Genomic DNA, 10,365 nt, shown 5'->3' on the forward strand with positions numbered 1-10,365 from the left:
AAATTAAAAAGCTCAATGGAAAGGACTCTAAAGTTTTGAAAAGGTATCTTGATGCAGTACTAATGTCAACAATTCACATAATTAAATTTGAGTTTTCTCACTATCACACCAAAAAGCCCCTTGTCTATATGAAAATTCCTACTATACGTACTACTAACATGGTAGGCTAATTGTATGTATGGTTGTTCACGTGTCTAGTATGATCACTACTAACTATGTGGGTGACATGGTAGTACAAATGATGATGTGGTGGTACAAATGTTCGACACTTGTTAGTATGGAAGCTAAGGTGGAAGGATAAAGTTGTAGTAAGGATTGCCTACATGTGCTACTAACCTTGCAATACATGGCAGATGACTATGTAGTGCGAAGTCGTAAATGATCATTAAATGGCACTACAACTCATGGCTATGTTATAGGTTGTGTGACAAAATAAAATACTACCATGTGGCGATCACTAGAACTATGGGAGAAAATGAGAAAATGCCACGTCACACTGTCGCTACGTGAGTATTGAATCTTGGTTGGTGGATGGTGTTACTAGTTGAATTCATTGAGTTGGATGTTGTTGACAAGGCAGTGTGATGGTAGTATGGAGATATCAACCAATAGCATGGGAGAATGGGGTAGTCATGGAAAAAGTCGGTGGTATTGGATGGGAAAAGGTGGCAGTTGCTGAACTAATAGTGGAGAGAGTGATAGCGGCCAAAAATATTATAGTAGTGGGGAATGAGGATAAGTCAATGACGAGGCACACAGTCATGCCATGCGATCCAATGAGATACAAGGGAAAGTAGGGTGGCTAGGAGAAATAATAGATAGTTCCACTAAGGGTGGATCACCCGCCAAAGGTAAAATTATCATTGCACTATAAGTGGATATGAAAATGTGATAATAAGATAACACCACCAAAGGTTGAATTTGTACTACAAGCATATCCCCTAGATGTGTAATTCCTTAAGTGTCTCATATGAAAACTACATTGAATGCTTTATCCTATGTCAACTTAGGTAAACTGTAATATGAGACATAATTTACACCAAGAAGATTCTATAATAGATTTTGGATTGAGAGAAAAAATAACCAATTAATTGAGGAAAGTATTTAGATTAAAAATAAGCTTCAAAATTCATCGTGAGGAGTATCCTACAAACTCTTAAGCACATAGAATTTAAGCATTTTTTTTTATAAAAGAGATCAACAAAATATATCTATGTTATAATTTATTATTCAAAAATAAATAAATGGTTGACATATCAATTTAAAGACCACCCCAATAAGAATTTTATTGGTATAAAGAGAGTGATACTCCATAAAGAAGTCCCTATGGATAGTGAGGTTTTTCTTGAAAGCCTTAGGAATCCACAATATTTGTTTAGTAATTATTTATAACAAATGAGTGGCAAATTTAGTTTCATAGCCACAAATTTGTAATAAACTCAATACATGCTAGGAAAAGGTAGTTTAGTAATTAAAATAAGAGAAAGCAAGCTAGGAATTGTCAAGATAAAAAAAAATTGATAGAAAAAGAATTTTCTTTCTTTTAAACAAATCTAGTTTATATTTAAAAAAAAATCAAATATGAACAAGATGTCCTTAAATGTATAATTGTAAGATATATTTAATCGTGTCAAAAATATTCACATTCGCTATATGTAATTGAGATATAATAGAGGCTTATACATGATTGCACATATATAAATGCAAAGAGACTTATGGACACATTTTTTATTAGCTCCCAAAATCTCACAATCCACTATCACGATTTAGATTTTATAATTCATTCCTTTGTAAATGTCATCAAATTCAGAATGGCCTCCTCACCAAATGCATATTTATTCTTAAATTTGGGTGCTTTCACTTTGTTAGTGTAGGTGTTTCATTTTTGTAATGTTAGGGGGCATTATGTTTCCTATGCATATAATTTAACATTTTTTAAGTTTATTAGGAGTGGTTGATATAACAACACAATGTGAAATACATTAGCTACTTGTGTCACTCTCTCCCACACATGGATAATTGTCTTCACGCACTCTCTTGGCCTTTTTGTTCCACCCCTCCTAAACATTATTTTGTCCTTGAGTAGGATATAAGGTAATTATGTTTCTCACCCTCTTGACTTTATGTGCCATGTCTTTTGACTTCTACCCATCTTCACGTAAGGCGAGTATACCACATTTTTTTGCATTTACCAAGTAGGTTAAACCTTTAACCTTATATGGGTAGTAGGAGTTAATGCACATCATCAACATATATTACTTTACTTTGATATATATACAACACTATCTTGTAACCTTCATTACCTTGGCATTAGTTTTCTTAGTGAAATTATTAGGAGTGTTCTCACATTTCTCTTTCCTTGTCACTATTTCCTCTTATTTTATATTTTCCCTTTCATTCTACTGTTTTGATCCCTAAGCTTGTGTTGAGTGGATCTGCATGTGATCTATTACAAACATTAGATCTTGTCTAGGTTCTAATTTCTTACAAATCTTAGACACTTTCCCTTTTCATTAAGTGTCATATTTCTTTCTATTACCCAAATGGTGCACAACCTCTTTAGAATTCACAAACCAAGCCATATCCACGCAAATCAAGAAACATAATAAATGACAAGTCACCCTTTGTAGGCCATAACTATTAATGAGACCATATATTATGATATCATTCTAAATCATTAGTCTTAGAGGTTGAAATAAATATAATATCTATATTTACAACCATCAATCCATGATTAATGGTTAGATGTCCTCTAGGTCCTTTTATATCATTAAAAAAATATTTTATGAAAAGCTAGTCTAGTAAATAACATAAGCATCACCAAAACTAACTTGTAAATTGACCCATCTTTGAGAAACTTCCAATTAGTGTTATAATATCATTTCCTACAAATTTGGTAAAATTTAATATCTTCAAAAAAATTCATATCTATATTATCATGATAAATGATGGAATTTAATCCCTAATTCTAAATATTGTGACCTTTCTTTGATCCTCTCACTAATTTGTGAGTCTCATTCTATTTGAAACCTTTTCCATCATTTTACTTTTGGAATCATCACCTTCCATAATAGGGCTTCAATGTTCAACTTTTTGGTTGTATCCATTATTAAATCAAAAGAAAAAACCCCTAATGGCCCTATCCATTCTTGTCTTGAAAGTACCTACAACCTCTTACATTTCTTGAATTGACTTTGGCAACTCTATAAATGTTAAACTTGACCCAGTCCTCTTCTAAAAATTTCTCAATATAGATGGGTTTCTATGGAATACCACTTTTGGGGACCCTAAACCTACAAGAATCTTCGCCATTCTTCAACCCATAAATTTTTTTCCTATAAAGGACCCAAATTTTGTCTTTGTGAGATCCTACCAACTAAAGAATTGTTGGTTCCACTTGATCCCACATTTTTTCCACCAATATCTCTTTATCCTAAAGTATTCTCACTTTTTTTGTATAACCAAATGTTTTATGCCAACAATGTAGGAACATAATCCTAAATGAACTTCAAACTTTGACTTCTAATTTTTATAGTTTAATAAGCTTAAAGATTGGGGATGTTGGGGCGTTTCCCAGCAAAACCACCATCAATCCAACAAGCATATGTTATGAAAAAATATATTAAGAAAAAAATATAGTATTCAATCATGAAATATGTTGGATATGTAGGTGTTGACAATCTTGGAATGTGTCCTTTAAATGAACAAGCGTTGCAGGGCAACATAGTTCTTTTTTGAGAATGTGAGGGTGCATTTGGAGTAGTTTTGTTTTGATAATGATAGAGTTGTAAGGATAAGTGAGCTTGTTATTTTCTTTGTTTGTAACAAATGTTACAAGTGTTATAGTATTGGCCCCTTGTCCCCATCAAATATGCTCAATACTGATTAGAACAACTAAAAGATAGAAACATATAAATTTTGAACATATGTCACCTCGTTGGAGGCATCATAGCAACACTATTTTGCAGAAAACTTCTTGCAAGACATATCTTCTTTCGAAGCATGTGGGCATCCCCTTATGATGTCCTACTCTTGACCACATCATCCAGACAATTGAAATTCATGTCTCACATGTCTTCAACCATTGCAAATTAGCAAAAGGGTTTAAGTAATTATCAGTGAGGTTTTATACTTTCCTCGGCACACAGCCAAACCCGAATGTGCTTTTCACACCCCATTCATCTTAAATATAAGTATAAGAAAAGAAAACACAATAGAATGAGTATTTTAGCAAAGGATGAATCTGCTAGAAGAAAAATGATGCAGGAGCATCCCTGGTTCTTGACAATATTTCATTAACCAAAAACATTTTCTTTTTAGTTTGTTTTCTGTTTAACAGTTTCAACATTCCCTTTTGCATTTTTCTGCATTTGTTCACCAAATCTTATAGAGATAGATTTTGTTTGTGGACATTCTCATCCACCTTATCCTAAGTCTACGAGATGTTTCGATATGTTTTTGGCAAGTTATCACTTTCTTAATGTGAGATAGTTTTCTGGTTGGGAGCACCAGAACTACTCAGACTTATCTACTAATGGAGAATCTTGCAGATTGTTTCTGAAGCTTGCAAATCTTCATTTCATTGCCTCTAACATTCCTTAGCTTGTGGCCAACCTTCCCTTAGGTTCTCACCTCATTCTATGTATTTTTCAAAGGGATTCCTTTGGCGGAGGCCGACCTTGTTATTTTACACCTCACACATTTATTGGTATTTGTTTTCATCTTGGACCAACATAGATCATCCTTGAGCTATGAATGTCATATAAATCAATGTAATAAAGCATCTAGAACATATATATGGGAAGATAGAAGAATATAGAAGATCAACTAGAGGATTAGGAGATCGAGAGTTGGCTCACATTCTTGCTGGAGCTTGGATACTATATCTGAGCATGTTTATAATTAGGCCTATGTACTAAATCTGTTAGCCCACATGTTGTCTACTGGTTTGTATTTGAATTCATTGATATAATAAAAGTTTGTTTCTACATTGCCTCTATCACGTGGTGTTTCTTCTATTGTGTTACTTTTGCTGCATAGTCCAAACTCTTCTCTTTGAGGACTCATTCCTGTCATGACTGCACCACAAAGGTGTCCAAAGACTAAACCATAGGTATTAGTGTGGCCTTATTGTGATCATTACACATGATATCTAGCACAATCATCATCTTTAACATAGAACTAAGCACATTCTATCTTTTACATTTACCATTTTATCTTTTATTTAATTCTAGTGTAATTACTTATAATTGATTTAGCATTATATTTTAGACATTGATTTAGCATTAGATATTATATGTCTAAATTAATAATAGGGTGTCCTACAATAAGTAAATGTACTATTTAACACATATAACCCTTGTTTTACTATTACTAAAAACTTGTAAGAAGTGGTACTTCTGAAATAAAGTATCTTCTTTGATTAATTTTTAAACTTCCTTTGACTTAGGAACTAGTTGATACTTAGCAACAAAGTTAACTTTTATCATCAGAAGGTATTTTTTATATATATACTAGAGAGGAATCATTAGAAAATATGTAACTGATGGTCATTCACCCTTAATTATTATCAAACTCTAATCTGATAAATGACAGTATGTTATCTAAGATTCTTATACAATCAATTTTGGGCAATATAAAATATGCTCGAATGGATAGCAATGGCTTTCCTCATGGAGTGTCCTTTAATAGACATTACTGCCACTTTAAGGATACTGATTGTAGTCAATGTTTTATAACTATAATCAGCCTATTAGACTACATTCACTCCAAAAGCACAAAAAAACATGATTTTATATTTTTACCTCGTGGTCTTCAACGCAATTAGAAGCAAGCAAGAAGACTAATGCTATTCAGCAGCCAAGGGTAATACACTATTAGAATGAGTTCTATGGGCAGAGCACGTGGAGGTTTAGAGTTAAATAGGGGCACATAGACATCCATGAAGATGAAAGGCATTTTTTGCGTGTCTTATCAAACACCATTTTGTCAGGCTCATTATAGAATATTTTTCTACAATCTACACCACACCTCAGTATTTGTGCCTATTGTTTTGACTATGAACTATTCTCTATAATCATGCCTTCTTTTTCTTTGTAACACTAAAAATAAACATGTAGCAATTTGCAGTCGCAATTGGAGCCAATAAAATACAATGACAAACAAACATCATCTCATTCCATGTGAAGGAAACCATACGACTCAAAGAATTCATCCAATGAGAAGATATAAAATTCCTTTATGATGGTATTTTGGTTAAAAAATAAATTAGTTTAAACAACTTAGACACTGCAATACTAGGGAACTGCGCAATTTTTTATATGGAATGTGATTGGTTGTAGTAGGAAAAACTATTAAGAGATTAAGACTAAGCCTTGCCAATAGTTCATTGAAAGGAAAGAACTAATAACTTGTAATCGGAAACGAGGATTGTAATCATGCAAAGAATAATTATAAAGTTGTAGCTAAGCTACTAGGTATGTATCTAAATCTTAAAGGACTTCAAAGAATATTTTATAAGAAATAAGTCTCAACTAAAAATGAATAATATCATATAAAAGTTACGAGCCCAAAAAAATAAAAAAATAAAAAAGTTAGAAATAGGGCATCTAAAAATGTTAAGAGTTTGCATTTAATTGTGCTATGGTTAAATCAAGATAGGTTATCATCATAATGAGGCATTAAAATAGGATTAAGAAGAGATTTAAGTTTCAAATAAATGTAGCATGTACATCTATGTATTGTAATATTGATGCATTACTTTTAACATCCCAATTTATAACTATTATGAATCATGACCATAAACTCTCTTATTTATAATGTTGCATAGAATAATTTGTATATATCTTGGCTAGCACATGTTTTCAAGCTTATAAAATGAAATTTATAATTATATTCCAAGATTAATTTGCATATAGTTTCATGAGGGGATGACCATGTTCACACATTTTTAGATTTTAGGATGCAATTCTTGTTCATTGACAAAAATATGTAGTTGGTTTCCTCTACTATTGTTGGTTTCATTTAATTGTGTTAAACGTCCAACAATGCCATGACAAACCTGCACTCACCATCAACTCGTTCTTTGGCTAAACGACATGACTGCCCATTCCTGTCATCTTTGAAATGGTTTTCTTTGAGAGTAGACAATGTTTTCTATATCTTCAATAATGTTTGATGATTTACACTAAAATTTAATTCTCTAAGATTTTTTCTACTGAACATGTCAGTGTTTTAGTGGGCAAATGCTCCTTGGCCCACATTGTATGTAACGTCCATCAATGCCTATTCATTTTTATCTTGTTCTCCTCTTGGAAATTGTCTTCTCTAAACTTCATTAAGTTAACCACACATATGCCATATGAAATGGAAATTGAGTAAATTAAAGAGCCTACACCTTTTATTAATTTTTTTGTATGCATGTTTATATGGTCCTTCTATATACATTTTATTTTCCTTTTTAAGAAATGCATGATGATGAAAGTGACTAAGCAAACAACTATTTAGTAAGTTATTTAAGGGATGACAGACACATCAGGAGTTGTGCCTCTTATATAACTTGCTAAATAGTTGGTTACATAAAGAGTGGGTGGAAAAATGTTATGAGTTGAAAGTCAACTATAAAAAGGGGACTCCACTTCTTTCAAGAGGAGAATATATTATATTTGGGACTTTTTATTGCATTTAATACATTTTAAGCAATGTTGATTGAAACATAAAGGAAAAGTTAATAAGCATGTGATCTTCATTATCTCCAACATTTTACTATGTATAAATTATTGTTAGATATATATTGAAGTAAAATAAATACGCAACATGAAAATGAAATATTCAAAGGTGGGGCTAAGAGAAGCTGGAAAAAAAGAGCGCTTTGCAACTTTTGGTTGACTTCACATGAGCCAAAGCTTGGTTGAAGCTAGCCCTTGCTAGCCTATACTTTTGCATTTACTCCCTCACCCTTGGTGCATGCAAGCATGGTGTATGGAGATGGGTTTAATAATGGAACTTTTTCTATTCCCTTGAAGATGGTTGGAGAGAAAGCAAATAATTTCCTGCATGTGCTCATTGGTTCTACTGACTCGAATAGTTCCCAGTTTGTGATTGTGCAATAAACTTCAGATGGAGAGAAAGCGGGAGATAGAGGAAGAGGTATGGTTTCTTCCAATGCCAATCTAATTATTATGCCTAATTCCCAGATGCATGCATTATGATAGAATGAGAGCACTAGGCTTAGGGATGTGGTTATCTTTTTGGTTGATCTAGATCACAATAATGTTTTGTCTAGACATTTCATGAATGAAAGGTTGCATAATGTGTCGATTAATAGGTTAGGGTTTCACTTCAGCTTTTGTTGAATGATTCAAAAGGATTTGTATATTATCTTTTTTAAAGACCCAAAGAGTTAAAAAGAGGTTATCAGAAAGGAATTTTGATATGTCAGAAATGGATTCTTTCGTGCTATAGGATGGATTCCTATTGGCCAACCATGATGAGATTCTTTCTCTTTCATGCCCTATATGGGTATCTATAAAAAATGTCCCCCTAGTTCTCTAGAAACGGCTTCCTAAAGTCCTTGCGTTTGTAGGCAATGTGGTTAGGATGGAAAAATTCTCATCTCTCCTTCCCACATGGATGCTAGATTGCTTATCTCTTTCAAACCCAGAGTCAACATACCAAGTGAACGTCGACTTGAATTGGAATCAAAGATATCTATTTGCTCGATTGAATAGCTTGGCAATATCAATGTTTGTTTCAATGTAAAAAAGAGGGTCATATAAAAAAAAATGTCTTCTCTCGAAAAACCTTGTAGTTTGTCCCAAAATGCTAAGAAGACTCCTCCCCTATCTAAATAGAATACCCCTAATCAAACTGAGAAACGGGATAATAGGCCTGATTCTAGTCAGTATAAGAAAACCACATATTTGTCCCTCCCTTTTTCTTTCAATGCATGAAAGGGTCAAAAACCAAAATGCAGATGGCTAGTAAAGCCAATCACAAAACCTCTACCACCATAAGCAATGATAATGTTCTATCCAAACTTGGCACTCTACATGTTGCAATCAAGGCATTGGTTAAGCCATCCACTTTTACCCTCTCTAGAGGGTGTTGGTGATGTGAATAATGCCAAAGTGCCCCAAGATTTTTTGTCTGGGCCCAAGGCCTTAAATGCTCAACAAGTCATGATGGATAAGTTCAAAAAAATGATGAACACCAGGAAAAGGATAGAGGACCAAATTATCAATTTTGATCTTGTTATCATACCTACCAAGCCTATGATCAGCTCATTAGCCAACTCTTCCCCTAATCCAACTATTGAGTAATGTAATGATACTAGTGAGGGGAATGACATTCCTAATAACAATGGCATCTCTTAGAAAACTTTAGATTCCATCTGAAGGCCTATACTTGGAACTGTTACTTTTAAAGATCCCCCGTAAACAAATCTTGGGATCTCCGATGATTGTCCTCTCACTAGTACCCCTATTGGACAAGCTTTGAGTAGCCATAGGGTATGTGGTGCCCAAGGTGTTGGGGCAGACTTGGGAGATTGTATGGAAGTAACTCAATATAAAAACTCTCATGTGCAGGATATAGATGACAGTATATCTGAAAATGAAAAGAATATCTCTTCGGGCATTGTCCCTTATAACAAAGATCCCAACCAAGAGTTATTGACTAAAGCAATGAAAGCCTATTGTATTAAAAAATCCATTAACAAGAAGGGAAACAAGAGGAAAGGCAACCAAAAAAATACTATTTCCCAAGATCTAGGCACTGAGAAGATGTTTGAATTCAAAAGAAAAAGAGGCAAATCAAACACATCCATTGCCTCTTTTCCTTGTCAGAGAGTTGATCCTAAGAAATTGCCTAAGTTCTTTAAAAAATTTAGAGCTCCCATGGACACCTCCTCTTAATCCTCGATGATGAAGTTTAACTGTGTCTCTTGGAATGTTAGGGGATTGGAATCCCATGACAAGAAATATATGGTCAAAAGATTTTTTAAACTCTACAAGAATATTAATTTCTTACTGCTTCAAGAGACTAAATCTATGCAATTCTCTCTAGATATCAAACTAAGATGTATCAGGAGGGATGCATAATATTTTTCCACCAATCATTCGAAGGGAAAGGGTGGAGAAGCCATTATAATCAGTCAAGAGTGGAAGAATGCTATTGCAAGATGGGGGTGCTCCCCCTATAATAGATTGGTGTGGGTGATTCTTAAGATCAACGAGGTTGAGTTTTTTATCGGTTCAATTTATGCTCACAATGATGTTAGAGATAGGATGGATCTTTGGAGATGGGTCTCTTAGATGTAACATGTTCCTAGGCTATTTGGGGGTGATTTTAATATGATAGAGAGCC

This window comes from Cryptomeria japonica, chromosome 8 (assembly GCF_030272615.1).
Source record: "Cryptomeria japonica chromosome 8, Sugi_1.0, whole genome shotgun sequence".
NCBI classification, from domain to species: Eukaryota; Viridiplantae; Streptophyta; class Pinopsida; order Cupressales; family Cupressaceae; genus Cryptomeria; species Cryptomeria japonica.